Here is a 27,821-nt window from a genome sequence, read left to right as displayed (position 1 = left end):
AATACATTGGTTAGCGTTTAAGCGCAGGCACTGTTAAGGCGCGTTTATACTCCGGCGTAACATGTGCGCGCGCGCGCTGCACGGCGACGGCACGTCGGCCAAAGCGAGACCCTCTATACTCCAACTGCGCTTGACCGCCGACGCGTTCGGCGGCTTCGGCGCACTCTGACCGCACTGGCGGAAACTTGAAGCACGTCTCTATTTCGCACCGAGTGCGCCAGCCGCCGCCGGCCCTACCAGACCGGTTTGTCTCCGCGGCGAGATGGGTGTTGTGACGTCATGTGCATCGTCGGAGCTCCGCCACGGCGAATTCGCAAGTTCGCGGCCAGTAAAGCTTTCGCTTTAAAATGCTGCAAGCAAGAAGACCCAAGTTAATGACCACCTGGGGATCTTTAACGTGCTGTGCGATGTCAGTGCACGTTAAAGATCTCCAGGTGGTCGAAATTAGTCCGGAGCCCTCCACCACGGCACTTCTTCCTTTCTTCTTTCACTACCTCCTTCATCCCTTCTCTTAGGGCGCGGTTCAGGTGTCCGCCGATATACGAGACAGATACTGCGTCATTTCCTTTCCCACAAAATTAATTATTAATATTAAAGAACCTAGTCATATGTGCATTGCTTTAGCCGTGTATTTGGCCACCACTTGTTAATGCAGTTGGGTACGATTTTGCTGTAATCATACGAACGTTGGATCGTCAGTAGGCATATGTCACACAGGCTCTATTCCATTCTGCTGACCACTAATACTAAGGTGGATGCAGCTTGCATTCGACTACAAGGACTATAAATTTCCTGAACTCTGCATTTCTTTGGAAAAACGAAACGCAGGCCCATGTGTTTTGCGCAAAATAACGCAGTGTGGCAACAATCAAGAGGTAAGAGTGGCATAAATGAAATTTATTCCTCGCAAGGAATAGCCTACATGCTCACTAAACGTGTGTGGCAGACTTCTCAATGTCAGCGATCACCCAGAGGACACGCGGCGGCAGGGTCGGGCAAATAAGCCCACAGAAGTGCTTAGAGAGTGAAAACAACTTCTCGTTTTTCAAAGAATACCGGATATTAATTATCCAGCAGGTTACAGATACTTGTGAAACCCGCTATAATATCAGTAACGTCGATCTTCAGGCTTTCGAACACATCGAGAAAGTCTGTAGGCTCATGCAGCTTGCCTCCTTCAATTATCAATGAAGGGTATGCATCCTGTAAGCGAAAAGAAAAGTTAGAGAATGCCGACCACAGCGAGCCCTTAAAACATCTCTTACCGGCCCGTTGAGGAAGCATGGCTTCTCATTAGCCCGTATCGACAATAATTGGACGACACGAATTGCAGAGCGATCTGCGATGCAAGAATGCAATCAGAGCAACAACTACTATACTTGCAGGTTAGTATAGTCTTCAAAGACTTATGTACTGAACAGGCGAGCTCTTGGCCACATACATGTGTAAGCGAAAAGGTTCACTACGCCAGCTTTTCGAGCCGTCAGCGGGGCCGTAAGTTTGACCTTGAATGTATGTGGCTATAGGTCAAACAAGGAAATGACGCCTGTCTCACATATCTCGGCCCCGCCGCGGTGGCTCAGTGGTTAGGGCGCTCGACTACTGATCCGGAGTTCCCGGGTTCGAACCCGACCGGGGCGGCTGCGTTTTTATGGAGGAAAAACGCTAAGGCGCCCATGTGCTGTGCGATGTCAGTGCACGTTAAAGATCCCCAGGTGGTCGAAATTATTCCGGAGCCCTCCACTACGGCACCTCTTTCTGCTTTCACTCCCTCCTTTATCCCTTCCCTTACGGCGCGGTTCAGGTGTCCAACGATATATGAGACAGATACTGCGCCATTTCCTTTCCCCCAAAAACCAATTATTATTATTATTATCACATATCTCGGTGGACACCCAAACAGCGCCATAAGGGAAGGGAAATGAAAGTTGGTTTAAGAAAAGGAAGTGATGCCTGTCTGACAGTGTGCCATTTCATTTCCCCAAAAAACTAATTTCTTATTCAACTTGGCTTCCTGAAACTATCTGCAGGGTTTGTGCGGCGTCGTGTGGAACCGGATTTGGTTCCATATCTCCGCATACAACGAGCAATAATAGAGTTGTAAATAACACCCAAGCTATATATATAAGGCAAGCTCTTGGCCACATACATTTTTGAAGCGAAAAACTTCACTACGCCAGGTTTTCGAGCCGCCCGCGGGGCCGCACGTTAGACCTTGAATGTAGCTATAGGTCAAACAAGGAAATGACGCCCGTATCAGATATCTCGGTGAACACCCGAACCGTGCCCGTAAGGGAAGGAAAAATGAAATGAAAATTGGTTTTAAGGAAAGGAAATTACGCCTGTCTCACATATCTCGGTGGACACCCAAACAGCGCCATTAGGAAAGGAAAATGAAAGTTGGTTTAAGAAAAGGAAATGACGCCTGTCTCACATTGTGCCATTTCCTTTAAACCCCCTAACACGATATTCTTTCTCAATTTGGCTTTATGAAATTATCTTCAGGGTTTGTGCGCGCCGTTTGGAACCGGATTTGGTTCCCTATCTCCGCATACAACGATCAATAATGCAGTTGTAAATATCACCCAAGCTATATTAAATATATTCTGTGTTGTGTGAGCGCCTATAATGTCATTTCGAAAAAAGCAAGATGTTTAACAAATAAAAAGTGCCTACTACAGTGTGTATGTCAGAATGTCTATGATTTCAACGAAAACATCTTCGACGGAAGTCGGTCTGGTTGGGTTCTTGAGGTAGTTGAGAGAAAACAACTGTCGCCAACCAATGTTTTTAACTTTACCCAACGTTTCGGGACCAACTCGGTCCCTTCTTCAGGGGTGACTAAAGTGTGCCAACTGCAGCGGGTTGTTCCCATCGCCCTCCCTTTGTTAGCACGTGGCGCAGTCCACTAACGTACGCAGAGGCGAGCGTTTCTGGAGTCCTATTCATCGCCTCCTTTGTGAGCCGGATGTGCCATGACTCCACATGTCGCCTCTTCAACAGGTTCGGTTCCACGGCCAAGACGCTCGCCTCCTCGAAGGATATCCTGTGGTCAGCGCGTCTCGCAGTGTTCGGCGAGGGGGTTGGATTCTGAATTCATTAGCCGGATGTCATTTTTCTGTTGCCTTATTCTTTGCTGGAGGTTTTTCGTTCTGCCGATGTATGAAGCCGGACACTTTGAGAATCGGATTTTGTAGACGACACCCGGTTTTTTTTCTCATCCAGAATTCTTGAGTGCGCGCAGAACGGACTAGACGCAAGCGCTACAGGCAAAGAGTTTAATCAAGACCAAACATTTGGATTGTTCTCTTTCTATTCTGCGACAGCCGGCCTTGTCTGCAGCTACTGCGGCGGGTACACTAGCAGTAGAGAATAATTTCTGGGTTTACATAGTGCTCCTTCCAAAACATGATTAAGCAATGCCGGCATCACTGATGCCTAGAAGGGGCGGCAAAATGTTAGGTGAGCAGACGAGATTAAAAAGCTTGCAGGTATAGAATGGCTGCACCTAGCCCAGAGCAGGGTTAATTGGAGACAATGGAAGAGACCGTTCCCATGCAATAGACGTGGTAAGGCTGCTTATAATTATGATGTTTTTAATCAATTAAATGTTTCCTCAGAACCTAAAGGGGGTTTAAGGACAAGTTCGTTATATTCTGTATGTTTATCTATAACTTTATTTCAGATGTTAATTGGGCCCATTGTTCGCAGCTTTTCAGAAAGAAGCGCTACTTCTTCCGTCACTGTAAGTTATATAACTCTGTTCGCGCTCATTTTTGAACGTACCTATTCAGCAAATGGTTCATAAGCTAACACATCGACAATTTCTCACGTACTTAAAATCTTTCTTGTGAGCATAGATAACGTTACTTTGAATCTGCAGTTACTTTAACCTCCCCAACCACTTTCTTTCTTTCTTTCTTTCTTTCTTTCTTTCTTTCTTTCTTTCTTTCTTTCTTTCTCTCTTTCTTTCTTTCTTTCTTTCTTTCTTTCTTTCTTTCTTTCTTTCTTTATTAATACTTCAAAGCCCCCATTGAAGGGGTATTACATGAACGGGTGTAATTTCAGCAGTATATTTCTTCTATTGACGATCTGAATGACGATGAGTCGATATGATCAACGATGGCGTTTGGCAGGTCATTCCAGTCCCTTGCTGTATTAACGAAAAATGACAGATGCGCAGAAGTGCGGGCAGGGGGACGGTAGACTGCCTTCCCGTGCTTTGTGCTATTGGAGATGCGATGTGTGGGGCTGATAATGGAGTTGGGATGTGGATGATTATCGAATTTATGAAACAGACACAGTCTGGAATCTTTTCGGCGGTTCGCTAAAGTTGTGAGATGAGCATTGCGTTTTAGTTGAGTTGCATTTACATGATAAGAATAGGCTGAAAAATTGAAACGAGCTGAGCGATTCTGTACAGATTCGAGAGTAGTGAAAAGGTTATTTTGATGAGGGTCCCAGATCGCGCATGCATATTCTAATTTGGGACGGATAAGTGTTAAGTAAGCAAGGGATTTCACTGATGGGGGTGCTAGTCGCAGGGTTCGTCGAAAGTAACCAAGGACGCAATCTGCCTCGTTAGTAATCTGAGATACATGAAAAGAGCAATTGAGATCAGGTGTCAAATGGATGCCTAAATACTTGTAAGTTAATACTGAAGCGATTTCAGCATTCCCGATTAGATATCTTGAAGATGGTTGTGAATGACGTCGGTAGAATGATAGCAGAGATGTTTTTTTTTTCACATTTAAGGACATTAGCCATGTATTACACCAGGTTAGTACGTGCTGAATGTCAGACTGAAGAAGCAAAATGTCATCGCTGTTAGTAACAGGCCGGTCGATAACGCAATCATCGGCGAATACGCGAACGTTAGAACATATGTCACCAGGCAAACCGTTATTATATATGAGAAAAAGAAGGGGGCCCAAGACGGTGCCCTGAGGTACCCTAGATATAACAGAGGAATAAGAAGATTAACATTTATTAACAAAGACAAACTGCTGCCGATTAGTGAGAAGGCTGCATATCCAATTAAAAACATGTTCGTTAAGATTCAGACGAGCAAGTTTTAGGAATAGTCGTTTGTGAGGAACTTTGTCAAAAGGTTTCTCAAAATCGAGGAAGAGGGCGTCAATAGGAATTTTAAGGTCAATGATAGAGCTAAGGTCGTTATTAAAGAGGGCTAATTGTGTTTCACGAGATAAAGCTCTTAAAAAGCCATGCTGGTTAGGGTGGAAAACGTTTATCGACACTAGTAATTTTATAACTTGAGAGAAAATTGTATGTTCCATTAGTTTGGAAGTGATGCATGTGATAGATATTGGTCGACAATTATGTATATGCAGTTTCTCTGTATATACAGTTTGAAAGCCCTGCCCTTCTGCCGCCTTTGTCACTTCGTCATATCCGTGTCTTAGATACCACTGCCTAGGTCACTAGCGTCATGACACCTCGGCCTCTGTACAAATACACGCACAATTTTTTTGCTATTTTTGTTATCACATCTTTATTGACGACGGCTTTGTCCTCCTTTTTGCTTAGTGAATACACATTGCGCCTCCTTCATCTCTTTGCTGCTTTCAGACTACTCCGGTCTTTAAAACTTTTCTTAATCGTTTATGTATGGGCCACTTTCTGTCGCTTCCTTAGTTTATTGATTAGTTTTGACAATTGTGGTAGTTTTATAGTGTATCTGTTGGGTTCAGGATTTCATACAGTGGAGTTTCTCAACTATCCAACTCTCTCCTACTGTGTAGTCTGTTTAAAACGGTAAGGTTATCTCTCATCGCCAAAGAGCAGATGTCGTCTTCATATGTGTTCTCGAGGGAGATTACACGAGGTCTGAAAATCCTGTAACCTCCCTCTTACCAGTAAATCGTTTATGCGCTTCTCAGAAAACCCAGCCTAATTTCAGACCTAGCTATCCGATGGTAGCATCCGTAATTGTCTTACTAATAATATTGTTACGGGACGACAAGCCGATGATTGAGATGAGATGGCAGAATGTTACAGGATGATGTAATGGCGGATGACGTGGTGCGAGTACTTCTGCCCGCGCCGCGGCACAGTTCGTCGTCTTCTAGTCCGTCACGCTACTCGGAGCCGCTAGGAGATCGTCCCTATCGCGAACGAGAAGATCGGCACTGTAGATGAAATGCAGTTGATGACGATGGGCTTGAAAATTGATTGAATAGAGATAGAGGTGAAGGGCTTGCCGCCACGGTGATTGAGGCGGTCGGGTAATGAGCGCTGACCCACGAAGCTACTGGCCCACGGATCACCTGGAGCTTTCGGTTAAGGCCCATGGACGCACCGAACGGCACGGGCAGGGGAACTATGTTCTTACTCGTATGCGGCTTCTCGGGTTGGTGAGGTCGTAGGGTCTTGTAGCGGCAGCGTCGTCATTTCGTCGTGTCTTCTGGTCGAGTTGGGGACGGGGCTGGGATATGCGGCGAGGTCAATTCTGGTCTGGCGGGCTGGGCACAGCCGGGCTGTGCGTACCCAGATCACAATGCCGACGACCGCGGCAAACGCAGGACGCCGAAGCCCCGGGACTTGGATGGCGATGAAGGTACCCTGCGCCTCACACCAAATATTATGCAATGGCTATATGCTGCAGAGGTTATCTACTAGGCAGAAGGTCGACGACGGCTTGGGACAGTCGAAAACTACACAAGCGCGCTCCACAGCGTCGTCGTCCTTCACAACACTTCGTCATGCTCCCAGCGTCCGTAGCAATATTGTTACATTGAAACAGCGTTCCGGATACTGAAAGAGCTCAAATATGTGAAACAACCTATCAGTTCTACACATTACACATTACCGAGAAGCATAGGGATGCTTTTTTATTTTTTATTTGTCGTCTCCATCGATGGTAGATTACCATGGTAATTGTTTTAAATACAACTGATTAGAAAGCAGAGAGAAAAACCACCTGTCGCAGGTGGGACCCGGGTCCACAACCTCCGGGTGTTCTACCAACTATGATACAGCGACGGCAATCAAATCCTCGGCTTTCGGGGCTATTTATCAGTAGTGTAACCGAACCGTGAGAGTGTTCACCAGCGCCACTTTCGTCCATAATGTCGAACGTAGTACTTCCTGTATTACCGCGAGTGCCACTTACCAACGTGATCCAACGGTGAGGGCGGAAGCTGTGTGAGAACCGTCTTATGCTGCCTATGGCATCATGGCTGCCAGAACCGAGGCCTTCGTTGGCTATTCAGCAGACAAGAGAAGGAAAAATAGTGACTCGTTATGACATGCATGTCGGAAGCCAACAGTCACTGAAACAGAGGAGCATGAGGGTGTTCTTTCCTTTTAATTTGTGGTGTTCAGTTTTATGTTGGACATTGTTTCACATACATTTACCTGGAAAATCGTTCCGGCTTTATTATGAATATTATCGTGCGAAACTGCGTTCCATGTAATGCCTGCATGCAGAATTTCAGCGCGCAAGCAGGCTCGCCGTAAAACAGCCTAGCCTCGCCGCTGTGCTGGACCCGCCAACCTCTTGAAATTCTCACATCGTGCTTCCGACATTCCGAGCTCTACTGATTCAGAGCTGTTTGGCAGGACTCAATGCAGTTGCATAAACATGGTCGGCGAAGCGGAGCCTTAATCTAGCTGATAATCTCTCCGTAAATTAATTTTGGCACACCCAGTGTCCCACCCCAATGGAACTTCTCCCATGGAATAGCGATGTGGACATGGCCATATCTACGGTTGCTATTCTATGACAAAATAATTATTCACGTGACTAACGCTGGCAAGCAACAAAATACGGGGTGTTTTGCCCAAGACTATCAGCAGTTTCTCAAAATAGGCTTTATGAGTTAAAGGGCCGCCATTTCGGCACAGCCTTGTCAACGGGCAGAGCGTCAGAATACAGCTAAGGTTGAGATTTTATTTATCAGTACTGCGCAGTAGTTTGACTTCAAGAAGGGTTGAGCACAAATTAACCAAAAATAGGAAAATATGCAAACGTATCATACACAAACTCCGTACAGTGAAATACCTATAATACGAACACAGGCTTCGGCGTCTTCTTTGGAACTATGCAAAAGAAAAACGAGATAGAAAGGAAATCCGTGTGCAACTAATATTATAAGGCAGTTATAAATGGCAACACGTATATATGGGACTTCGACACGAGGCAACCTGCTTCACTAAGAGTGCGTGCGCATTAAAACAACGGAGAATGGCATGCAGATGATAAGACACACCGAAGCCAGATCATAGACTTGGTTGAACCTAAAGAACTTTCGGTGCTCTTGGTAAACTGTAGAAACATCAAAAATAAGACGGACGCTTTTTCCTCTGTGGTTGCAACTAAGCAGCCGCACATTGTACTAGGCACCGAGTCCTTGTTAGACAAGAGCATTATGAAGAGCGAAGTATTCCCACCGGGGTTTTATGTCTACCGTAAAGATAGACATCGGCATGGCGGAGGCGTCTTTATTTCAATATCAAAAGACCTACCTAGCGAGGAGCTTCAAGTTGACAGTGCTGCGGAATCCGTGTGGTGGCGAATGAGCATACCAAAGGGGTATAGACTAGTATTTGGATCCTTCTACCGCCCACCCGATGATAAAAAAAAACCCAGTTCGTAATCCAGCTGACATTTTATCAGTGCTCTCTGATGCTGTCTTTCTGGGCGGCGATTTTAATATCTCAAAGATAACATGGACTTCCGAAGGCGCAATAACATTTTTTTATTATATTGACTAAACAATCGCCCTTGACTTACTCGCAAACTGTGCAGGATATTTAGCGGATTTTAAACAACATGCTAAGGGTTTGGATTTTACATATGAGCTAGCGAAAAAAACAAATTAGTTTTTAGATATTGACATAACCATTACTGACGAAGGTGTTTGCTGGATGTGTCGTCCTCGTGTCCGCAAAGAATTGTTGCCGTACGATTCGACGCACTTGAAAACTGTGAAACGTGCCATTGCCATCACGTGCCTTGATTCAGCTCTAAAGAAATCGTGTTGTCATAATGTACAGGAAACCTTTGACGCGCAGATAAAAATTTTAAACAGGCAGACATTCCTAGCCTGGTGATTAGCTCTGTAACGGAAGCATTGCTGCAAAAGGCAAAAAAGAAAGAGAAAAAAGAGCGAGGATGTTGAAGTACCTTAAAAGAAAATCAAACCGGTGGTGATTCCATACTCCCACAAAGTGGCACATAATCTTGAGCATGTTGCCGTGAAATACAAAGTCCCGGTGGTCTTCTCTCCACCCAGAAAACTTGCATCGCTGTGTCGGAAGATTGCAAATGATAATGCAAAGTCAGCAGAATGTGAAACTAAGCATGCAAACCCTTTTCTGAAATGTGCTGTGGGGTAGTTTATAGCATCCCACTGACTTATGGAAAGGTGTACATCGGCCAGACAGGCCGATGTATTAATGAGCGCCTAACATAGCATAAACGCTCGCTAAGAACTGGTACCGCATCACATTTGCCGCATCACTGCTAGGACTGCGGCAAGGAAGAGAACAAAAATTGTGAAGCTCCAAGAAACTCAGATACTATGTAGAAGTAAATATAGGGCTGCCCGTGAACTTCTAGACGCCCACCGGATTAGAAAAAGTGGGAGTTTTTTTGTCAGCACCCCATCGCTGGTCATTCATAAGAATGAAAGTATATTTTTAGATAAGTTTAGAAAGAATTGAATCACTTTTGTTCCCCCCTCCGTAGTATCCTTTCAATCACACTAGTCATTTACCTGTTGTTTGTTATATTGTTTTTGTCTCCCTTTCCACCATGCCTTGATCTTGGATATAAATAAACCATTATTGAATTCAATAAACAGTTGCAAGTAGTGCCTGTCTCGTGTCATTCTTTTCCTGTGTGCTGTGTTTTTGTGCGCTTCATATACTCAAGCTGTGGTACCGACCCGTCCGCAACCCCCCCTCCCCCCCGGCAGGTATTTATATACGAGAAAGGTAATTTTGACGCCATCTAGGGAGAATTAGTATCGTACTTGCCAATATTTCAGCGTCTGTCAGAAAGAAGTGACGCTGAGCATTTATGGTCCGCGTTTTCCATGTGAGTATTGAAACTCCTAGAGAAATATGTCCCCGAAAAATTACTGCGGCTAAGAAAAAACATAAACCATGGTTTAATTTGGATGTACGTAGTTTGATACGGAAAGCTAGAAGCGCGTACAAAAAATGCTCTAATGCAACACTTCACTCAGCCGCAAACATTTAAAGGATGCGAACCAGATGGTAAAACTATGTATCAAAAAAGCGAAGCGCTTATTTTTTGCCCAGTTAAACACGGATTTGAAACAAAACCCTAAAGTCTTCTGGAAATATGTAAGGACAAGTAGAACCGATGACACTCCCATTGCCGCCCTAAAATCGAATGATACCACTGTAAAGACAGACACTGAAAAAGTTGAAATGTTTAATCAGTACTTTAAATCGGTGTTTTCTGATGGACTGATGCCTGCCACAACTTCATCACTTCCCCCTAACTGTCCTTCTGACCAATGCATGCCTGAAATAGACATGGCAGTATACAATATTGACTGTCTTTTACGAGAACTGCACCCCTCTAAATCTAAGGGTCCTGATAGAATCCCATCCTATATTCTAAAGAAATGTCACAACATTATATCACAGTATCTGTGTATCATATTTAAAGCATCGCTCAAAACCGGGGTGGTTCCACAGGACTGGAAAGTCGCGGCTGTCAATCGGACGTTCAAATCAGGAGACAAGAAACTGGTGGAAAATTATAGGCCTATATCCTTGACCTCAGTTTCCGGTAAAATATTTTAGCGTATATTGTACAGTCAGTTATTTAGACACCTTGAATCCATTAACCTTTTTACTGTTTCACAGGATGGTTTTCGTAATGGGCACGCATGCAACACACAATTAGTTGAATTTCAGCACTTGGTAGGTAACTCCCACGACAAGAATAGACATGTAGATGCAGTATTCCTAGACTTCAAGAAAACGTTTGACACAGTTTCGCATCCCTTATTAAGTATCAAGTTGACCTCCTTGAATATACATAATAAAACCTATAACTGGATATGTAATTACTAAACCGTCCTAAACAGTGTGTTGTTCTGGATAGCCGTAGCTCATCATACATAACCGTATCTTCAGGAGTGCCCCAGGGCAGTGTCCTGAGACCACTCTTATTCCTGATCTATATAAATGGCATTGTAGATGGCATACAGTCCCCCATAAAACTATTTGCGGATGACTGCGTTGTTTACAGGGAAATAAATTCACCATCAGATGTACCTTTCCTGCAAAGCGACTTTGATAGAATAGTAAATTGGTGTCAGCGTTGGCAGATAAATCTGAATATTAATAAATGTAATTATGTTCATTTCTCAAATAAAAAATTCGAAATTCGTACACAATACATTGTTGAAAACATAGCCATAAAAAGCGTCTCATAGTGCAAGTACCTTGGTGTTTATTTCATGCAGACTCTTAAATGGAACACCATCAATCAGTCAATATCTAAGGCAAGTAAAATGTCGTTCTTTATTCGTAGAAATTTCAAATCAGCATAAAAAGATGTTAAAGAAGTACTTTGATTTGGGCTAGTTGGTTCATATCTTGAAAGAAGTTAGGACGGCGCTAAAACGACAAAGACAAAAAGGCACGAACACAACAGGACGGGCGCCAACTTGCAACTGAAGTTTATTGCACCAAACCCCTACATTTTATGCATCAACTGAGCCGTATCACAACAAGCTTATCACACAACAAAACGCAATTTCTTCAATAGTCAGAACATCGGAAGTAGGCGCTACTTTTACAGACCAGAGACGCCTTCTGCACTATCCACTTGATAACAGCATTATTCTTACTTTATAAGTCCCCAGATTAAATGATTGCGCAACCCACATGAAAGCAATTGATCATCCAAATGATACACACACGCTTCGGCAAGGCAGCCAGCGCGCAAACTCAACAATCGTGATTTAACACAAAGAGTGAAAATGAAAGAATGACCAACAACAAACGCGGAAAATTTGGTGGACATGAAAACTTAAACCTTCGGGGGAACCTCCCAGCGTCAATGTACTATAATTATCGTCAAAAATTAAAAACCTTTGAGAAAACCTCCCAGCGTCAAAGTGCTACAATATTGGTTTCTACACAAACGTCTTTTCGGTCGATAAAACACATCGATGAAAAACAATGTATGCAGAAAACTTGCAAACGTTGAAACCTAAAGACAGCCTTCGAGAAACGCCACCTCAGCGTCACTAATTGAAATGGACGGCCTACTAACACATGCGCTTCCCGCTTTCTTAATAAAAAATGCCTCCACAACTTCTCGCTCAAATCTGTCTTTACCGCTCTTCAAAAAAGTTGTTTTGCTCAGATCCGGACTACACCCCTTGCACGTCTTGCAGTGATCTGCAAGGAAACTTCCATGATGTTGGCGCACATTCCGCAAGTGTTCACTGGCACGTTCATTAAAACAGCGACCGGTTTGCCCTATGTAAACTAAACCGCAGCTTAGAGGAATCTGATATACAACTTGTGATCTGCATTTCGTGAACAGTTTTTGATGTTTAATAGGGCAAACCGGTCGTTTCTTATCCGGTTTTGACATTGTGCAAATCTTTGACAACTTTGATGGGGCCGAGAACACAACCTGCACCTGATGTTTGCTTGCGACTTTTTTTATACCATGGGACACCTTATGCATGTACGGAATCACAGGGACCAATTTTTTTTTGCTTCCGGAAGTTTCTCATCACAAGGCCGCTTGAATTTCTTGATTAACATTTCAGAAACAGCCAAAATCAAATGGGGCGGGTAACCCGCTTCGTGCAACCTCAGAATTTGGGCGCCAAAGCTCATAGACATCGTGTGATGGCACGACTTTCTTAAGGCATTCTGAAGGGAATTAGCGATTATTGCTCTTTTTACAAGTTTAGAATGAGCACTATCAAACGGTAACAGCCCTTTCGTAGATCTGGGATTGTACGCCCAGCATAGGTGATCCTCCATAAAAACCAATCTAACGTCTAAAAACTGCAGTTCGCGATTCACTGGTAACTCCCACGTGAACTTGAGGCCCTGGCTGTTACTGGTGAAGACTGATAACACACTTCCTGCCGCCGAAGCTACATCGGACTCATGAGCATTCTTCATGATAACCAAAAAATCGTCCAAGTATCTAAAAATGGATACTACACGTGGATCTCTAAGTTGAACTTTGATTTGATTCCCAACAGCTGACAAGAAAATATCACAGAGTACCGGTGCCACTGAAGACCCTATGCATACACCTTTTTTCTGGACAAAGAAGCTACCTTCAAATGAAATGGCTGTCGAGCGTAAGTAGAATTCTAACAAGGCTACAAAACTATCACTGCTAATGCCAGCTGCATTTTGAAACTGAACTTCACCTGTTGTGATGATCTTATCTCTGACCGCGCTTAGAAGTCCATGATGAGGAACAGAGTAATATAAATCTTCAATATCGATGGAGAAACCCATGTACTCGAGGGAGGGCAAAACGTCCAGTTGCTGCACGACATACGAGGAACTACGAACCACGAAAGGATCATCTTCCACCAAAGAACCGAGGTGCTTCTGAAGGTAACTACTGACCACGCACTGCCATGTCCCTTTTTCCGACACGATGGATCTTAGTGGCATTCCAGGCTTGTGGGTTTTGACCGTGAAGAATATTTCAAGGAAGCCCCTCTCTTCACCTTTTGCTCGCTTCTTGATGGCATCCAGGTGCAAGTCATCCAAGATTTTTAGTACTTGTCGTTTTCTGGTTCGTGCGTTGAACTTGACCGATTTGAAGTTTTTGTTGATGGCTGCAATCGCCTTTTCTCGAAACAAACCCACGGGTAGGACAGCAAAACCACCATCCTTATCTGCTTGTCAAAGATTTGCACAATGTCAAAACCGGATAAGAAACGACCGGTTTGCCTATTAAACATCAAAAACTGTTCACGAAATGCAGGTCACAAGTTGTATATCAGATTCCTCTAAGCTGCGGTTTAGTTTACATAGGGCAAACCGGTCGCTGTTTTAATGAACGTGCCAGTGAACACTTGCGGAATGTGCGCCAACATCATGGAAGTTTCCTTGCAGATCACTGCAAGACGTGCAAGGGGTGTAGTCCGGATATGAGCAAAACAACTTTTTTGAAGAGCGGTAAAGACAGATTTGAGCGAGAAGTTGTGGAGGCATTTTTTATTAAGAAAGCGGGAAGCGCATGCGTTAGTAGGCCGTCCATTTCAATTAGTGACGCTGAGGTGGCGTTTCTCGAAGGCTGTCTTTAGGTTTCAACGTTTGCAAGTTTTCTGCATACATTGTTTTTCATCGATGTGTTTTATCGACCGAAAAGACGTTTGTGTAGAAACCAATATTGTAGCACTTTGACGCTGGGAGGTTTTCTCAAAGGTTTTTAATTTTTGACGATAATTATAGTACATTGACGCTGGGAGGTTCCCCCGAAGGTTTAAGTTTTCATGTCCACCAAATTTTCCGCGTTTGTTGTTGGTCATTCTTTCATTTTCACTCTTTGTGTTAAATCACGATTGTTGAGTTTGCGCGCTGGCTGCCTTGCCCAAGCGTGTGTGTATCATTTGGATGATCAATTGCTTTCATGTGGGTTGCGCAATCATTTAATCTGGGGACTTATAAAGTAAGAATAATGCTGTTATCAAGTGGATAGTGCAGAAGGCGTCTCTGGTCTGTAAAAGTAGCGCCTACTTCCGATGTTCTGACTATTGAAGAAATTGCGTTTTGTTGTGTGATAAGCTTGTTGTGATACGGCTCAGTTGATGCATAAAATGTAGGGGTTTGGTGCAATAAACTTCAGTTGCAAGTTGGCGCCCGTCCTGTTGTGTTCGTGCCTCTTTGTCTTTGTCGTTTTAGCGCCGTCCTAACTTCTTTCAAGATGTTAAAGAAACACTTCATTTCTTGTACGTCAGATCCATCCTTAATTACGCCTACATTATTTGGGACCCATGTCAGGCATATTTGATTGAAGCAATAGAAAAACTCCAAAATCAGGGTACATGCTTCGTATCTGATAATTATAGCTCCTTCCGAGGAATCACTGAGATAAATTCATCGCAGGTTTGGGGACCATTAAACATCAGAAGAACAAGTTTGAGAATTAAATTCTTCCACCGCATCTTCTATAATAAAACAGGAATTGATAGCCGTAACTACCTTTTGGAGCCAACTTACGTCACGAATCGGCACGACCATTCCAAGAAGGTGCCCGAATAGAATTGTAATACAAACAGTTTATCTGAGTTACTCTTTCCACACACTGTGAAAGACTGGAACTTGTTGCCTGAAAATTATGTTTCAGTGTTTGTTAATCGCGATTTTTATTGTAGACTGTATTCCTGAGAATATACTCCTGTCTTACTTTTGTTCACGCTTTCTGTTACCTTCAGTAATGTTCACTTAATTTACTGTTTTACTTTGATGTTAGCTACGCCTAATGTTCTTGATTTTTTTTTGTGTGAAAATGAACAAGTTGTTTTCAAACTGTCTCCCCTGCGATAATGCCTTCTAGGCGACGCAGGTATTCTGTAAATAAATAAATAAATAAATAGAACACATATGCGGCTCTCAAATTCGCAACATACAATTTCAAATTCTGGTTATCCACTACACAATTTGAAAGTCTATTCCAATCGTTAAGTGTTTCGTCAAAAAATGAGAACGTAAATGCGTCACAGTGTGCTAAATAATATTGAATCATTTGTTCTATTATTGTAACGTGTGCTTGCGTAGTAAACAGGTGTAGTGCAAACATAGTTATTTATTTTGATTAATTATTATATATTAAACAGAAGCATCTCAGCCTGTTTTCTGCGCGTCTCGTTTGGAGCGATTGTAAGCCTCGAAAGTTGATCATTGAAGTTACGCTGTCTGTTCTTTATAAATCCCTCTGCAAATAAATCGGGCTGCAATTGTTTCCAGTTTTTCAATTTTTTCGGCGTTTTTTTGCTGTGAATGGGTCACGTAAACATAATGCATACACCAGACCAGGCCGAACCGAAGCCTACTACGCTATCAATATTAGAGGCATCGGAGGTTTCGGCAATTTAACCCAGAAACACCACCGGGATTTAGGAGAACTTGTGCAAATGTTGACAACATGCGTATCTAGCTTCAAAGTTTCACTGATATGAATGCCTTACTCCAGCTATGGAGTATGGAAGTTGTAGAACAGTTTCGTTTTTAGTCATTAGGACTACCAAACAGTTCTCAGTGTTAGAAAACACACCCCGTTCTGTACACCAGTTCGACATTTTATATCAATTGTTGTGATGAATTTTAATTCATTCGCTCTAGAGGTCGCCTTTATCCAGAGACGACAATCGCTCGCGAATAGTATAATATTGCCTTCAGAATCGGTAACACTCGCGAATTCATTGATATAGTACGGCTGTAGTATTGCTGCCGAGTGTTCACGTGTTCTTCGTTTTCTTTTGCTGTTGTCAGGCGATGTTGAAACTACCGCAGGCCTCGACCGTTACGACAGCATACTTTCCGAGCTCCAGAAACTAACTACTGCACAAGCTACATTAATTTCTGGTCTGCAGGACATTAAACACCAACTGAAAACTACCGAAATAACCTTGAACGACTTAAACAAGGGCATGGACACCCTAGAATCACCCTACGCGACACTTTCTATTCTCCATTCTGAAATCTACGCCCTCAAAAAAACTTAAACACTGAACTTACCTGTAAGGTCGAAAAACTGGAAGCACGTATGGACGATGCAGAAAATCGGTCTCGCCGTAACAATATCATATTTTACAATATTCCTGACACTAACCTCACTGAAACGTATGCAGACCCGGAAGAAACCGTCATTCGCCATTGCTCCACTCAACTAGGTTTTGTCATCGAACCCAATCTAATCAAGCGTGCTCACCGCCTCGGGCGCCACTCTACTGATCGCTCCAGGCCAATCATCGTTAAATTGACCTCATCGAAAACTAAAAAAGGCATCCTTTCCTTAGGCAATAAGCTGAAAGGCACCAACTACAGTATTGGCGAAGACTTCCCCCTTCCCGTTCGTAACGCCCGCAAACATCTTGTAGCCTTTGCCAAATAGGTATCCGATAAGTTCTCTTTGCGCTTCAAAACATTACATATTGGTCCTAAACGCTACATATTCGATGAATCACCACAAACAGTAAAAGAGGCAGAATACCAACCATCTCAGCTCCTGTCGACAGATCGTTCTAAGCATGTACACCAAGAAGGCGTTTCATTGTCAGCAATCTTTGCTAACGTGCGCAGTTTCATTTCAAAGCGTGACATTGTTTCTCATTTCGTCACTTCATCTGCCAGTAACATACTAGTCTTGACAGAAGCGTGGCTAAACAGCGATATTTCCGGTAGTGAAGTGCTTGCCGACTTGCCCAATTTCTGTTTATCGCAAAGATCGCCCAGATCGAAGAGGAGGAGGGGTACTGATTGTCACCGCTCGAGATCTATCATGCTCAGCAATTAACCTTTCATCAGATATAGAAATATTATGGGTTTTATGCCACGCCTCATCTAAATCAGTTTTGATCGGCGTTTGCTACAGGCCTCCTAACAGCCCAGATTTCTCTCGAAAACTTAATGACGCATTGAATGAAATTAAAGCTAAACACCCTAACACATGCACTCTCCTATTCGGAGACTTCAATTTTCCGAGTATCGACTGGAATAATCTAACCGCTACAGGTAATAAGGATGCTAATGAATTTCTAAACGTTTGCCTTAATTTTAATTTCTTTCAAACTGTATCCGAGCCAACTCGTGTAACCGAAGACTGCGCTAATATTCTAGATCTGTTATTAACGGATAATCCTGAATGCGTTCATTCCATCACGTATCTACCAGGCCTCAGCGATCATCCCGTCATACATGCCGGCTTCACGATTAAACCATCTTTACGCGCAACAACTAAAAACTATTCGATTATACGATAAAGGAAACTATACAGCAATAAATAATAAACTTCGCGCATTTTTGCCAGGATTTAAATCTAACTTTCATCAAAGATCCATTCATGATAACTGGTCCTTGTTTAAGCGGAAAATCGAGGATTCGGTCTAAAGGTTTATTCCGAACATAAGTATACGAACAACCCTCAAAACCCATGGTTCATAAATACACTCAAACGCCTTGAAAAAAAAAAATAAGCATCTTTTCCGATCGGCCAAGTTGCTTCCTAATCAGAAGGCTTGGAACAAATAATACGCAGCCAAAAAAAACAACGTATTTATCAAGTATTCGAGAAGGCAAGCGCACCTTTTTCAACTCTGATCTGCCTAAAATGTTGTCAACAAACCCACGTAGGTTCTGGCAAGTCATTAACCCCCAGCACACACGCACTATTTCCATCAGGTTCGGGTGAAACTGTATGCGAAACAGAAACCGCCAACATGTTCAACGCAGCCTTTTCTTCCGTGTTTACTAATGAAACAGATCCGACATTTCCTTCAAACACCCCAGGTATTCAAGATACTATGCCTTCTCTTACGTTTTCTGCAGCAGGAATTTCGTCACTAATTTAAAACATTAAACTTCCATCCTCTGCTGAAACTGACAATATCAACGCTTAAATAATGATTAATACCAAAGATATATGTTCATCTCTGTTGTGCTTGTTACTCGCTCAGTCACTCTTCACAGGTAAGCTGCCCATAGACTGGAAAATTGGGAAGGTCGTTCCAATCTACAAATCAGGTAGCAAGAACTCGCCGCTTAATTACCGTCCCATCTCTCTAACTAGTATTCCCTGCAGAATCATGGAACACGTCATCTATACCCATGTCATGGTATTCCCTTATTCAAACAACTTTTTTCAAACTGCTCAGCACGGGTTTCGCCGGGGTTATTCCTGTGAGACCCAACGTGCTACGTTCATTCATGATCTGCATGCTAACCTTGATTGTAATCTACAGACTGACATTGTATATTTAGATTTTGCGAAAGCCCTTGATAAAGCACCAAATAAACGCCTGGTGATAAAACTTTCCCAATTAAATTTGCACTCCTATATTTTGAAGTGAATTGAAGAGGTTTTAACTAATCGTTCGCAGTTTGTCTTCGTTAACAATAAGAACTCTAACTCACTCTTATTAACGTCGGGTGTTCCACAGGAATCTGTGCTTGGCCCACTACTGTTTCTCACATACATTAATGACCTGCCTTCAAACATAACATCTAACATACGCATGTTTGCTGACGACTGTGTACTTTATCGAGCTATTCTCACCACCGCTGACCAATCTTGTCTTCAAAATGATCTTAATGTTGTTCAGGAGTGGTGTAATAAGTGGCTAATGAAACTTAACCCAAGAAAATGTAATCTTTTGTCTATCAACCGCCGCGGTAATCCTCTAATCTTCTCTTACGTAATATCAGAAGTTCCCGTACAACTAGTTCAGTCATACAAGTACCTAGGTATAAAAATTTCTAGCGATCTTTTTTGGAGCTTGCATGTTACTAACATAATATCGTCAGCAAACAAGACGCTAGGTTTCCTCAAGCGCCATCTTCACCATGCTCGCCAACTTGTAAAGTTATTAGCTTACAAATCATTCGTCAGGTCCAAACTAGAATTTGCATCGCCAATTTGGAGTCCTCATCAATTCCCTCGAATCTGCTGAAAATTGCGCTGCTCGATTCATTCATACATCGTACTCTTATGACATCAGCGTTTCCTCCGGATTATCACGCTTATCGCTCCACCGTCGCATTGCCAGCCTGTCTTTATTTCACAAATTCTTCCACAGCCCTATGCATATCGCACCTTATATTCTTCCCCCAGCACGCATATCTCATCGCGCCAGCCATCGCCTAAAAGTTGCCCGTCCACGCTCACCACCTTCACTTTTTCTAATTCCTTTTTTCCTCGTGCAGCCGCTGACTGGAACGGCCTTCCAAACAATGTTGCCATCATTACTTGCCCAAGTCTTTTCACTGAAAGTGTAAAAATTTTCCAGTTATTGTGAATCTGTGCTTTTAATTGCGGCCACCCCTTATGTAACACCCCTCTCTTGGGTCTTTTAAGGTAATAAAATGAAATGAAATGAAAAATATAAAGCGGGAGCCTGAATTGAACCCTGCGGCATACCAGATGAGAAAAGAAAAGCGCCTGAACACTGGTTGTCAACATGGACGCCCTGAAATCACCATTAAGGTATGTTCTAATAACATAAATACGCTTAGATATGATTCTGGCTGCGTAAAGCTTTCCTATGAGTATAGTGTCAGGAACCTTATGAAAGGCTTTGGCGGACTCCAAAAATACTGCATCCATCTATAGTTTACTGTTAACTGTAAGAAAAAAATAATGACAGGAGGTAAAGCTTTGAGACAGTCGATTAACTGTGCCTAAAATCATGGTGGGCATCAGAGAAGTAATAATTCATTGCTACGAAGTAAGTCAGAAATAGGCAGACCATATGCTCCAATATTTTGCAGCTGGCTGAGATCAAGAATATTGCGGGATAATTGGACACGCTTGAACAGTCATTAGTCTTAAAGACGGGCACAACACGGGCGTATTTAAATTCATATAGACAGAACACTGTGACAAACATGCGTTAAAAAATTGGCTGTGATTTAGCTCTGGTTAAACCTGGTGTTAAACTTGGAAATAACGAAAGCTGGCCAAGTGAACTCACTCTGTGGAATTACAAAGTAAGTCTTTCGCCGCTCCGTTTCGCTGGCGTTCCTACTTCATCTTCGTCCGACTTGACATGGCGCATGCGCACAGCTGTTGCAGCTGTTGCTAGCCGCGCCGCCGGCAGCAGCAGCTGCTCCACACCACGTGACCAACACACGTGACCAGACAAACCACGTGACCAATGGCCGCACCACGTGATCAACCGACTTGACCAACCACGTTGCCAACGGCCCGCCCGGTGGCCACGGCGCCGCCACGCTGAAGGCCTGAAATGCTAGCGTAATGTAGCTATCGCTGCAAAATTATAAAAAGGTAATGCAATATCCATTCTGTGCAATGGCGCAAGAAAGCTACAGGAAGGTTATAAGGGCCATGCGACATTTTGCGTCAAGGTTCAGAAGCAAATTCAAACTACTTTCGCGACAAATAACGACATCGTGTATTCAAGAAGTGCAGGCTTCCTGCTTAGAAGAAAAGCTGGCTTTATATTTATTCGCCTTAGCCGCATGCCGCCAAAGGTTTTCTCTGCCGCGTGGTGCGACCGGTAGGTGTTTTTCTTTTTTTCATTCAGCTTTCGACAGAGTTGAGATAAGCGTTGAGAGCAGAGAAGAGAACGTCTGTTTCTGCTTTCTATCTAATTTCTTTCAAATGGCAGAGCGATGACATTTTTCTTTTTTGCCTGCGCACTTCACCTGACGGGTCACTTGTTCGGTGCTTAGAACATTTGAGCATTTTTGCTGGGATCCAATGGAGGTCGCCGCAGTACGAACCCAACGTCCGTCGTCTGCCACCTCCACGCTTGAATGACACGATCTCCGCTGCGCTGTCTCCCTTCGCACCTCTGTTTTCTGACTAGTCAGCTCTCCGCTCCTCGTGCTCGCCACGCTCTTCGTCGCCGTCGCCTCGCACACACCCTTCGCACGCGCACAGGCGCAACGCTGGGCTGGCACGCGCAGCGCTCCGCTGTCCAACGCACCACTGTCGACGCACTGCATTCACAATTCCTCCGAGGATCTTTTGTGCACCTCACATATGCCCCCTCCCTTCGAAAAAGTTTTTTCCACGTACAAAAAACTGCTTTTGGTGCACACAACACTAAAGGTCACATCGTAAACGGACAAGTTAGACGCTGTTGAAGTCACCATGACACATAGTGACGCACCCGGAGAGAACAGGGGGCCCAACATTAAGCATATGGCACAAAATAAAATATAGAAACCTTACAAATCATTGGACAGACACTTTGCACACGTCTGTATCATAAAGGTTAAAATTTACACACTGAGCAACTCATAACCGGAAAACGAAGAGAATTAAGAAACAACTCTTAGACTCTCCTAGACTACATTTGCACAGGTAACCATTGAAAACAGACGCGATAGTAGCACTGTACATTGGGCATCACCCTCTGGCAATTTACAAGCAACTCATGCAATCGGCGCCTACGCTTTCTGAGCCCTTGATGCACTCTACACGAGAGGTATACTCTTGTAATGTTAAGCTCCAACGCAGTACCCTGCTGCTTAAGTGCTTTGCCTTTCTTAAATACTGCTAAGGTTGGTGGTCAGTCTCAATGATGAAGAACGTCCCGTACAAGAATATGTGGCATTTCTTAATTGTCCAGACTATCGCCAAACACTCGCGTTCAATCGTTGAGAAGCGAGATTCGCGAGGTAATAACTGTCGACTCGCTTATGATACACGGTGGAGGATTCCATTATGCTCCTGCAGGAGAACGGCGCCAACGCTGACCTCGGAAGCATCCGTGCGAAGCACGAACTGCTTGCTGAAAATCGGAGCTCTTAATACGGGCCTGGAAGTTAACGCGTTATTGAGCTTGTCAAAAGCAGCTTGCCGCTGTGGTGTCCAAGAGACATGGTTTCGTTCGTTTTTGCGTGCTAACTCCACGAGCGGTTGGACTTTGTAGGCATAGCCAGGGATGAAATGGCGGTACAATCCGGCAAGCCCTAAGAAGGAGCGCACTTGCTTCTTTGTCTTTGGAGGCGGTACGATTACAAGCTTTTCCACCACCATTTCCAACGGTCGGATGGTCACTTTTCTAAGCTGGTGGCCAAGAAATGATACGTTAGTGGCTCCGCGCGATTTCACAGTTCTGCGGCTTGATCGAGAGGCCGGCCTCGAGCACCCTGCTAAATAGCCTATTTAAGTCTAAAGATGTTCTTCCCAGGTAGAGGTCTCTACGAAAGCATCGTCGATGTAATGAACGATATTGTCTATACCTTGTAATAGAATGCGCATCAGGCGCGTAAAGATAGCCTATGCTGTCTTAATGCCGAAGGGCATATAGACGAACTGATAGTGACCGGACTGGGCAGAGAACGCTGTTTTTGGTCTCGATGCTTCCTCTAAGTGTACCTGCCAGTAGCCTTTTGCCAGGTCAAATTTTGAAAAGTGCACCTTCGTTATAACCTCGGTAAATATTACGTCGGTTCTCGGAATGGGCTCTGCATCAGACACTAGAACATCATTGATGCGTCGAAAGTCGATGCAAGTCCGATTGGTGTTGGCTTTATTTTTAATCAGAATGAGAGGGGAGTTGATGGAAATTCGGAACGCTCCGTGACCCGTGATTTCATCATCTCGTCTATCTCCTTTTCGACCACGTCCTTCATGGCAAAAGGCAACGGGTATTGCGAGGTATCCACGACTTCAGAAGTCGAGAGCCTGAGTTGACACTCCACTAGATTAGTCTTCCCGAGAATATCGGAAAAAAATTTCGGCATATGTGTCAATTAAGCTCCGAATCTCCTGCTGTTTGTCTTCATCGAGCTTGGTGGAGATTTGCACAGCTTCAGTCCCTTTACTGTGTTTCGTGCAAAGGGCAGGTAGTTGTTCTTCTGAGTCACCTTCGATTAGGACGAACGATGACGCCTGCACGGTCGATTGGGACGCACGCTCTTCGTATGTTTTCAGCATATTGATGTGAAATAGCTTCTTAATGTGGCCCAAGTCGACCCAATAATTCAGGTCGTTCTTTTTTGACACAAACCACAAATGGATCTTCCCACTGCAATCAGAGGGAAGAAGTTCTAGCGAGTATCCTGATTGTGCGAGACGGTACACCTGGTCTAAAAAGCTTTCCTACAGTGTGTGCTCACGTGATTTGTTGACGGAATTATTGAGTGGACTGAATGATATTGCTTTTTACGGAAATTGAGGGACCGGAGTCATATAAAAGAATGGACTTGGTGCCCATCGGTTCGAATACCCAGCGCACATGATTGTACGTGAAGGTTGTTAGCTCCAGGAAGCGCATGAAATAACCGTCCGGTATTTCATGTGTTAATTTAAGGGCTGCTAGTGCATATTTAAAAACAATCAAAACTTGAGGCATTTGCTGAAAAAAGGTTTTGTTGGCACAGTCTACAAGGGCTAGGAAATGGTCCTTTCTTTAACATATAATGCGCAGAGGGCACCCAAAATTATGTCTTTTTTCCATGAAGGAGATCACCAAAGGGGTGTCCCTGTTACGTTCTATTGCAGGAGAAAACTTCTTCAGATTCATTCTTTGGTACAGTTATTTTAGGTATATTTGCTTGGCTTCAGAAGTGTTGGGGTTTTTTTACAAAGGCTGATAGAACCCCTTCAGGAGCCGTTTGAGCCGCCGCGGTGGCGGAGTGGTTATGGCGCTCGGCGGCTAGCTCGAAAGACGCGGGTTCGATCCCGGCCGCGGAGGTCGAATTTCGATGGAGGCGAAATTCTAGAGGCCCGTGTAATGTGCGATGTCAATGCACGTTAAAGAACCCCAGATGGTCGAAATTTTCGGAGCCCTTCACTACGGCGTCGCTCATAGCCTTAGTCGCTTTGGGACGTTAAACCCCCATAAACCAAACCAAAGAGCCGTAGATAGGAACACTTGTTGTGTAGAACCACAAGCCCGGCTTCCTCACCACAAGTTAGCAGAAACAAATGTTTTTTCCTTCAAATGCTAAATTGCTTTTACGAATGGAAACTTCTTTGAACTTTTGCACTCCGAAAACACCGCTACGCCGTCAACGATACATCTTTCAGCTTCCGCCATGGAGGGGCAAGCTCAGAGACTTGATTGACAATGGTCAGAGATCTGGTGCGTTCCTCTTTGGAAGAGGAGGAGGAAAGTCGGGGAGGTTAATCGGTAGATGAAACCAGTTTGCTAATCTGCAATGGGGGAAAGGAATGAGGGGTATAAAGGTGAGGGAGAAAAGCTTCTACAGCAAACTGATCCGTGGAAAGGAACCGCCGACCATCCTCGAGGTTATTCGTGACGCCTTCAACGAGGTGCACTGTCTTTCTGGTCGTATTCCTTCTAGGAGGCACAAGTGTACGAAGACTTGGGGAAATTTGCTGCCACAGGAACTCAATGGTCTAGTCAGCTTTGGCGGAAAGTTCATGCCACTTTATAGAGGTAGGCGTCCGCGAGGTTGAGAGCACGAGTAGCCCAAGATGTTCTCGCAACGCTTTCGGCCGTTGTGCAAAACACTACTTTTATAAACCGTACAAACCAAGCCCTTGTAGAAGAAGGAATGCGAAAAACTGCTGCGCTACCTCCTCTTGCCTTACCAGAGAACCAACATTTTAAAATTTAAGGTGGCGGGCATATTCTGCTTCTATTTTTTCCCTGTTTAAGACTTCGAGTAAGAGCTAACGCGTTGCCGCCAAACGAGAACACCGCATAGCGCGCATGTTATGAGTAGTGACCGTAGAGTCGAGGCTCCCAAATGACCAGGGTAGTTTCAACCGCTTGCTTTGTCTTCGAACATCAGGGCCGAGCGTACTAAGAGTATCAAGTGCCAAGCAGGCTTGTGACTCAGATCTCTTTTGGAGCCCCTGCAGACGGGCATGCCCTGCTATCGTCTCTCCAAGGCAGCCAAGTTGCATTAGTAACTTTTGTGCAGCGATAAGGCTAAGAGGTTTAGATAGTGACTCATCCAGAACTGCATCGTTCGCTGCCGCCTACCGAACTCCGAGGGCTCTTCTTATGCCCTTTCTGAGCAAAATTTTGTGGCGGTCAAGTTGGGATACCGAGCAGGAAATTAAAGGCATTTGGTACATTATGCGACTAATCACCAGTCCTTCGTGAAATCTGACCATTGAGGAAGGGTGGTTCCCCATTGTTCACTTGCGATTCTACAGGCCACATTCGGACGCGAAGATAGAGACGAGAGAATAGAGCCCAGAGCTCGTTGCCACTGTAGACGGGAGTCAGTAATGACGGGCACAACTAATTTTAGTGACCGCCATCTTGGCAATGCCGTAACATCGAGAAGCGCCATCTTGGATTTGGGAAATCGAAACTAAGCCACCATTTCGTTCCCTGTCGTCATAATCACGCGATTCCTCTTCTATCCTCCATACTGGATGTTACGATGTTCCCGGGCGGCGGCACCGCCGCTCTAGTAGTGAACGAGACGGTCGTGCCATGCAGAAGACACCAGGTTTCTTCACACTCGTGATTATAAATGAAAGTCAAGGAGAGTGGGAAAGCATGATAGCGATCAAGGAAAGAGTGCGCACTAGAGGGAATGGCTTGGTCGTCCAGTTCATGGGTTACAGCATTTCTTCACCCTTAGTAGCCAAAACGCACGACAGGTTTCTTTGATCGCGTGGAGCACCGTAGCATTGGGGGTTGCGCTTCCGGTATTCTCTCGGATGTGTCGGCCGGCCTGGGGTCCTTTATAACCGGGGAACCTGGTGTAGGAGGCCTCGAAAGGTCGACGGTTGCAGGGGTCTCAGCTGTGCTCCGTTTACGAACGTGATCCAAGTGGCGGCGGACAAGCCCGTCCTGAGTCTTAACATCCAAGAGGCGAGCGCCGAAAGTAGCTTCCACAGTGCCCGGGGACCACTTATCGCCTGCGCCGTAATTCGAGTCATTCGCTGTTTTGACAGGGCCGGCTCTGGAAGGAAAAGACATGCTCAATCTTGTACGCAAACGGTACCCTAATAGCATCTGTGCAGGAGAAGGGCCTGCTTGGTGCGGTGCGTTTCGATAATTGCACAACAGCCGGGCCAACGACGTTACGAGGCAAACGCCTCCTATCTTCTTCAAACCTTCTTTGACTGTGCGCACGGCTCGCTCGGCTAGGCCATTACTCTGGGGGTGGTAGGGAGGTGTTCGAATATGTACGATTCCATTGCGCTGCATAAACTGCTCGTACTCCCATGCTGTGAATGGCATCCCGTTGCCAGACACCACCGTGTGTGGTATGCCGAAACGGCTAAATATTGTCTTCAGGGCATTTATTGTGCTGTGAGAGTTCGTCTGCGTCACTGGAACCGCCTCAATCCACTTTGTGTGGGATTCGATGACAACCAGTATAATTTTCCCCTTGATTGGTCCGGCATAGTCGATATGCAAACGCGACCACCTTTCTCGTGTATCGGGCCAATTTACTGGTTCTTTCGCCGAAGGCATCGGTGATGATTGCACGCAGTTGTGGTATGTCGCAGCAATGCGCTCGATGTCTTGCTCTAAGCCGGGCGACCAAAATAATGACCTATCTTTTGCCTTCATAGCGGACACACCCTGGTGAGCTGCATATAGTAGTCTTAGCAGCTTCCCTCGCGCATCTGTTGGCACTACAAAGCGATGACCCCAGTAGAGCATTTCCTCAGTAACAGACAGCTCATGCCGCTTTTTGTAAAAATTTGCAATTTCTATCGTTTCCATGTCAAAACTGTGCGGCCAACCTTCCCGTGTGTACTTGCGTACCTGTGCTAGTACCTCATCACTGACGGCGAGTGCTTGAAGTTCCTTTAATGGCACGGCTGGCTGATCCCCCTGGTCCAGGGTCAGTACGATTTGGGCCTCGTCTTCCTGGTCCGCTCCCTCCTGCAATGGTTGAGGTAGACGGCTCAGAGCATCGGCATTGCACATGAATTTTCCAGGCTTATGTTGGAACCGATATCGGTAGGCCCCGAGTATGATGGCCCAACGCTAAATGCGAGCATCGGCCATAGCAGGCATTTGCCGGTCCGCTCTTAGGAGACCCAACAATGGCTGATGGTCAGTTACCAGTGTGAATTGCCTGCCCAGCAGGTAATCTCGGAATGTCGTGACACCGTAGACAAGAGGCAATGCCTCCCGTTCTATCTGTGAATAGTTCTTTTCTCTGGCAGTCAGAGTCCGAGA

General features: G+C 44.6%; 1 long non-coding RNA gene across 1 annotated transcript; it reads right to left on the bottom strand.

The window, feature by feature from the left end:
- Nucleotides 1-6,083: 6,083 nt before the first annotated feature.
- Nucleotides 6,084-27,517, bottom strand: LOC144097549 (uncharacterized). Its single transcript, XR_013307052.1, has 3 exons — nucleotides 27,402-27,517; nucleotides 7,133-7,224; nucleotides 6,084-6,582 (listed from the first exon to the last, which is right to left on the bottom strand). It is a non-coding gene; the product is annotated as an uncharacterized LOC144097549 (long non-coding RNA).
- Nucleotides 27,518-27,821: the final 304 nt, after the last annotated feature.

The sequence above is a fragment of the Amblyomma americanum genome, chromosome 7 (genome assembly GCF_052857255.1).
Source record: "Amblyomma americanum isolate KBUSLIRL-KWMA chromosome 7, ASM5285725v1, whole genome shotgun sequence".
NCBI lineage: Eukaryota > Metazoa > Arthropoda > Arachnida > Ixodida > Ixodidae > Amblyomma > Amblyomma americanum.
Note: the sequence above shows the minus strand (reverse complement) of the source record. Positions and strands in the feature narration are given on the sequence as shown.